The sequence below is a fragment of the Erigeron canadensis genome, chromosome 5, assembly GCF_010389155.1.
Source record: "Erigeron canadensis isolate Cc75 chromosome 5, C_canadensis_v1, whole genome shotgun sequence".
Classification (NCBI taxonomy): Eukaryota; Viridiplantae; Streptophyta; class Magnoliopsida; order Asterales; family Asteraceae; genus Erigeron; species Erigeron canadensis.
The window spans coordinates 12,499,768-12,507,348 of record NC_057765.1 but is presented as its reverse complement, the minus strand read 5'-3'; positions in this window follow the sequence as shown (position 1 = coordinate 12,507,348).

The window sequence follows — 7,581 nt, the reverse complement described above, 5'->3', positions numbered from 1 at the left end:
AAAAATGATGTTTATGTTAGGTCATGAGTTTTCTCAGCTCTTATGTTTGATGGATTTCCTCTCATGGGTGGTTTCAATGTCAATTCCCGTACATCTAATTACAATATCAGTGATCAACTTGTCGTTAAAAATTAAATAAAAAATTAAAAACAATTAGATTATTTTCCCGCATAATACGCGAGATATACATATGAAATTTTCATAATAACATAATAAATAATTATATATATACTACATATAAAATATAATGATATTATTATTAAAAAATAGTTTATATCGAAAATAGTTTAGTAAAATAGTTTTGTATAATGAAGATGTTTAGTGAAATATAAATATTATTTGCTGAAAATGTTGATATTATCATTTGAAAATTATTTTTACTCTATATGGTTTGTAAGATATGTGTATTATATCTTTTTATAATGACGACGTAAAATTAAATATACATAAAACATGTTTATTTAATATAATAATAAAATTCTAAAAGAAACATATTTACAATTCTAAACTTTTATGTAAAAATTATAGACTCATATTGAAAGTTATATTTAGGGATATACGAAATGATCAATATGTCACTCTTATATATACCCCGTAAATCTTAATACATTACTGTCCTCGTTACATCAATTATATATCTACACTATTAACCGTCGTCGCCACCACTAACAGCCACCAACCGCATTATTGTTCTGTTGTCTTTATAAAACTAAAGTTAACGATGTTTGGATCCACTCACTATGACCAATATTATATTTTTAATTTTGCTAAAGTTAATTAATATCAATTATCTTGATTATTAATTTATATTTCTTTACCGTTCAATATTTAAAGCTTGTTAGACCCTGGAAAAATTCATGACAGAATTTGATCGTTGGGAATTCAAGAAAAGACCTTACATTTAGTACTTTAATGAATCGATCTAAAACCTATGGGTAAAAACCAGAGATGTATCCTGATAGTATTCAACAAATATTTGTTGATTTGTAACTCATTGGGCATGTTAATGATTTAACGTATTAGAATTTCATATTGTAATTGTAATATTAACATTAAATATTTTTATTTTTAAGTTTAATAAACTAAGTATTTTTTTATTTTTATATAAGTACAAGTCAGATTTTACTTTATAAACTAAATAAGAATAAAAATAAAATAAGATAAATATCAAGTTTATATATGTCTACTAAAATATAAATATGAATTTCGAGATCATTCTATATTAACTTTCACATTGCAAATAAGTAAACAAAGAGATTGGATTGGCAGGGTTTTCATATTCGGTCCTTTATAATTTACTCCGTATACTATAATTATAATTAGTTAAATAATATATGTTGATAGTATAACGGATTAAGGGCTAATGTTGTGTTTACTTAATAACTAATTTGGAAATAACATCATTATTTAGATTTAAGGGTTATAATTAAATGTTAAAAACTCATCTAACGGTTTTTATTTTTTTATAAAATAATTTAGAAACTTGTTATATATATATATATATTGGAAGATTCTTGTACGTCTAATTACATGCTATTTTGTAGGGATGTTCATTTAGTCGGGTTTTGGGTGAATAGAGTTATTCGGTTTGAGTTATTCGGTTTTTTAAGAATGAGAAAACCACCCAATACCCAATCCATATATATGAGTACCCAATCCAAACCACTCAAATAAAGTTCGGGTTATTTGGTCGGTTCTTGGATTACCCAAATAAAAAATGCTATTCAAATTTTTATTTAATATATTTAAATAATCATGCAATTCGAATGTCAATTTACATCATTTTATTTATTCATGTAAGGTTATTCAACTAACTATATGTTTTTAGATGTGTAGAACTACGTATTTAAATAATTAGAGTCGTATTAATATTATTTAAATTAGGTTATTATAATTTTTATTAAACGTTAAATGCTTAATCGGGTTTTGGTTGGGCCCCAATTAAAATTTTTAAAACCAAAACCAAACCGTTTAACAACTTCCTTATTCGGTTTCACCCAAACACCAAACCAAATCCAAATAATACAAATGTCAAATGGATTGGATGGGTTATTTGGTTAATCCGAATAATAAACACCCCTGCTATTTTGGATTTGAAAGTGAACTAATTTTGGAAAACTTTTGGGTCTAATTTGTGCTCAGTTTTTGTCAATGACCCGAGCGCAAATAGTTGAGGTTAAGTAACTGATGATCATTCAATAAGAAAAATTTCATTGATTTAAGTCTCACATGTGAAACAAAAATTGGTTCGGGTTTCCATGTTGGGCTAGCTTAGCAAGTTTTTTCTCACATATTTGTAATTAGGTTTTTTGCTCGTGCGATACACGACTTGAGCTACATTTCCAACAAATAATTCAACAAAAATTCTATATAAACAAAAAACTTCGATGAAAAACAATCATAATTTTTTGTTAAGCTTTTATAACCTTAAAAATATAGCCCACGGCCATGTATAGTTGTTACGTCTATTAATAAGGCTCAATTCTTGAGTTTTAATTTTGAGGAGATAAGAAAACAAAGGGTAAGAAATTTTTAAATTTTGTATTCTTGAGTTTTTGTTTTAAAAGAAAGGGAAGGGAAAGAAAAGGACATATAGAGTGTTTTGGTCCCAAAACTTTCTTGACAAGATTTGGAAGGAAAAATAGTTAAATTATTATTATACCCTCAAAGTTATATAAAGCTTTTAAATACTACAAGGCTATAAATGTAAAATTGTATCTTTTTACCCTTTTTTTCCTTCCCTTCTAACTCAAGAATACATTCAACTATCAACTTTCTTTTCTTTTCTTTCAACTCGAAAATGCCTCTTTTTTATGTAATTTTCTATCCTTTCTTCCCTATCCAATCTTTCTTTTCTTTTATTTTAATAAAAAATCGAGAATACTGTATAAAATTTTGGGTTGGCCTAACTATATAATGGTTGGGGAAAACACAATATTATACTTATAAACAGGACATTAATTTGTGTGTTTTGGTAGTTCCATTAGTAGCAACAATAAAGTTTCTCATGAAAACCGTCACACCCTCCGTCGTAACATTTTCTACTAATCTATTGACTTTCCTCTAATTGAAGTCGTTATTCTACCTCCATGTTACATTAATATCCCATGTAAGTTGTTGAAGTTTAAGCATATATTTAATATTCATTAATCCTACAACTACAATCTAAAGATCAATAGTATGATGCGAACTTGAACAAAAACAATACGAAAGATTAGTACAAAGAGGCATTTTCATACCAACACATAATAGTTGATACATCAACATGGTTTTCAACTTATTCCATGGTAAACAATATTGAACAATTCAATTTACTAACCAGCTACACTTACAATAAGAGTAAAAAAATTGGAATGAAACAAACGGATTTAATGAAGAATTTATCAAATTTGTTCATCTCTTTAAGGTAAGTTTCAATATAAGATTTTTATCAGTCATATCTTCCCACCAAGCGTTCAAGACTCAAACTTTGTATTGCATGTCCTAAATCAAGTTACCTCCCCAAACAAAGTTATGGATGTCTCCATCTAACTGACACATGAAAATTTTATATTTTATTTAAAATCAATTTTTTTCATCAATAATTACTATAAAATAAAATCACAGATTTAGAACTATTAAGAGTAAAAATATTTTTAAAAATAAAAAAAACATATTAATTTAATGAAGACGATTACTAAAGTGTGCAACTTTATTGTCACCTTCTCAAAATCACTACAAAGCAAATAATTAAATAATTAAACTGTTGACTAAAAATATGAGTTAATAAGCAGGAACACCTAAAGAAGCAATAACTATAATTAATGTTTTAAATTTTTATGAAGTTCTATACAACTAATCTCTATATTACCGTCGATTCAGAAAATGAGTTAATAGATAATACATATTGGAAGAATAAACATAGCTAGAGATTTGAAAGTTTTATAAAAGAATTTCAAAAATGTCTATCTATATATATAATAATTATATATATATATATATATATTCAGAATATTGACAAAGAACAAAAATAGATCAACATGAATTAGTAATTTGAGAGAGCTACGTAAGCTTAACTTGAATTAGGAAATTGTATGTGAAAAACCCATAAAATTTATATAACTCAAGATTTCTATAAGTTATGACATATTGAGAAGATATATTTGTTTTGGCAAGTGAATATTACGGTGGGAATAAATTTTATTTAAGGGAAATATTGGGCTAATTGTTTATGAAAATGTAAGGGGATGACTGGAGTTTCGTTAGCTTCTTATTTTAAGGATATGAAAAAAATAAACAAAGATCTATTTGGATGAATTGGTTAAAGTTCGTATCTTAAATGTAGAGTTTTGAGTTCGAGTCTCATCCGCTTATATTTTTTAAAATAATGATTGATAAAAAAAAATTCATCATGCATAGGTGGTGGCGTACGTGTCAATTTTTGAGAGATAAACAACGTGAGAATGCCACGTAGGAAAAAAATAATGTGGTGAGCTCGGTGATATGGCACATCATCTCTTTGAGATAAAGAATTATATATATATATATAATTATTAAAACAGTAGGAATCCAAATGATTTTAGAGGGTCTAAAAACTAAAACCTATTTTATAAAATTGCCACATAGGATTATAATCTATGTGGCATCCTCTTACTTTTTCTGATTATATTTATCTTATTTATTCATATTTAAGGAAAATATTACAATGAAAACTTTAAATAATTTTTAAGTTCGGCAATCTATATTGTTATGTCATATATATGCCAAAAAAATTTAGTTTCATATTTTATCATCTTATTTCAAATCTTTCTTGAATAATAACAAAATATTTAATTATTTATTTGATTTACAACATAACGAGGTATTCAAGCACAAGCCATCTCTTTGGCAAATACATACCATCATGACTTATTTCATCATTTAATAAACATTAAATTAAATATACTATTATGGTATCCATTTTCTTTTCATTCTGAATGAATCTTAAATCTCCCCTACAAAAGTTTTTTTTAGGCCTCTTATATTATTTTCTGTTGACAGACCTATTCTCTGTACTATCAATAGGATCAATTATAACAAGTCACAATATAGCTTTTGTGGATTTGTCAATGTTTGGTTATCAACATAATAGTGATAACTGATGATATTGTTGACATTTTGATTAAAGATACGTTTCATAGTTAGTTTATGTTGATGTTGAAGATAAGATATAATATAAATTAAGTCAAAATAATAGTGATTCTTAATGAGATATTAGAAGAGTGCCCGCGCGTCGCAGTAGCAACGGTTTATAACGCGTGAGAAACCGTAATGGTAGTACAAGCTGTTTAGGTTACTTTCATGAAATGCGATGATGATGCATCTAACCGTGGTTATCATTCTAAATATAAGTCGAGGATTGGATGCAAAAAGTAATTAGGTGAAAAAATTGACAATTTTAAATATATTTGTTAGGGTTATTTAGAGGTAGTTTGGAGATATCGAAAAAAGTACTGAATTTTCTAAAATAGGAAGGCCAATTTGTTTTATAAGGGATTATTGATATGTTTCATTTTTAATTTTTGTAAATATTGGTGATAAAATGTAATATAATGTAATTCAAAGTAATACTGATCTAGGAATTGAACATGAACTACATATCAATATTTACATAATAATAAACTTATAGAATAATTCATTAAACAGTTATTGGGAACCTATATATGTATATACAACTTTTTTTCCCAAACAGACCTTTTCTATGTATTAAACAATTTTTTTAATTGTCGCACATCATGCAGGTAAGATACCTAATATATATATATTACCTAATATATATATATATATATATATATGTATAGAGATTACAAAGTAGTTTACTTTTACTACAATACAATTTACTTTCAAGATACTAGCTAAAAGCATAGGGACAAAAATACGTTTGCTTATTATTTCATGTAGTACTTGCTAGCTAAAAGCATTACTTAAACTCACAACTAACCTAGTGAGTGATACGTATCTCGATATGCTAATTAATTAATTATAACATAATTTGGTCTCGATGTGGACATAATTTTAAGATGCTTAATTCTAACCAACTTTTTACTATATAAGCTAATATTATAAAGTTTGGTTTCGATGTTTGTACATAAAGGTTTATATTTGCGTCTCTAAAAACTTTATTAAATTCATCCATATTTATTGCAACTTCATATGCATGGAGGTAATAAGATCACCCAATATAATACTGTATCAAAATGATGTAATAGTATAAAATAGTTGTATAAATGTATCATCATATGAGACCTTAATTACATCTACAATTAATACAAAAACATACCCGGTTAACGCGACCAAGAAAAGCGAAAACCAAACTGACCAAGTAACCTTCTTGATTTTTTCTCTGTAATGAACAGACAATGTAATACAATACGATGAGCAATCATGTATATTATTTACAGAAGCTATAAAGTTTATTCGAGACTTTAAAATTGTATACTTTTTTACCTCTCTAGATAGAGGGCAATAGGAGCAATACATGCAGCACCTACAAGCTGACGATACACCATCAATGCAAACACAAATGTACCTTCACTAAGTACTATCTTGGATAAAATTTGTAATCCGGCAGTAAAAACTTGCACCATTAACATTCCCATCGTCACTCTTGAGTTACTTACCCATTTGTAAATCTCCATGGCAACCTAGCTATATATACCTCGATCTTGGGTATAGAAAGAAATTAAGAGAAGGGGAGAAATAAAAATAAAGAAGATAAAAAATAAGGAAGAGAAGAAGACCTATATAGGGTTTTTATAATTAATAATACATGTAGAAATGGGGAAAATATATAGATACAAGCATTAAAGTCTTTACTAATAAATATAAGAAAATGGAAAACTTTTCTCTCCCATTTCGTAGTTCTAGATGAAATAAATAAGGGAATATGTCCGGCGGTATTAGCTAATTTACACAATTTTTGTATGCATTAAGGTGTAAATTTAATAGTAATATAAGGTTTTTTTCTATAATCTGTTATTTTTATATATTTTAAGACAACCAGACAGGTACTACTCTTAAATTAAGTTTGAATCTCAAATAATCCTAAAATTAATAATCTTACGAAGAACTAATTAAATCATCGTGACTCCAAAAGACAAAAATAATATAACTTCACATAAGTAATTAGCTAAATGAGTGATTACGTATATTATTTTACTTTGAATCATAATATTTTTTGCAATATCTTTAATTTTTTTTGCATTATTACTTCTGTTGATATGGTTATGTAGGTTAATCCGATTCTTTTAGGTAAGTCTTTGATGACACACCCTGCCTGAGGTACGAAGCACGCTACGGAGGTTGTACGTAACAAAGGTTGCATAGAAGATAAAAGAGGATAAGAATCGCTTCCCTACAAAATCGGGATTTGTTCTTATCAAAGAAGCCGACAATTATGGAAATTATTCTCTTAGGAAAACCCTAAATCTTGACTTATTTCCCAAGCAAAAGTCGTCCCTATAAAAATGGATTCATAAGACCTCATGAAGGCATCATCACTCATTTGGGATACATCATAAACGCAATCGACCAGACCTAAAACTCATTCAATAGTACGATCAT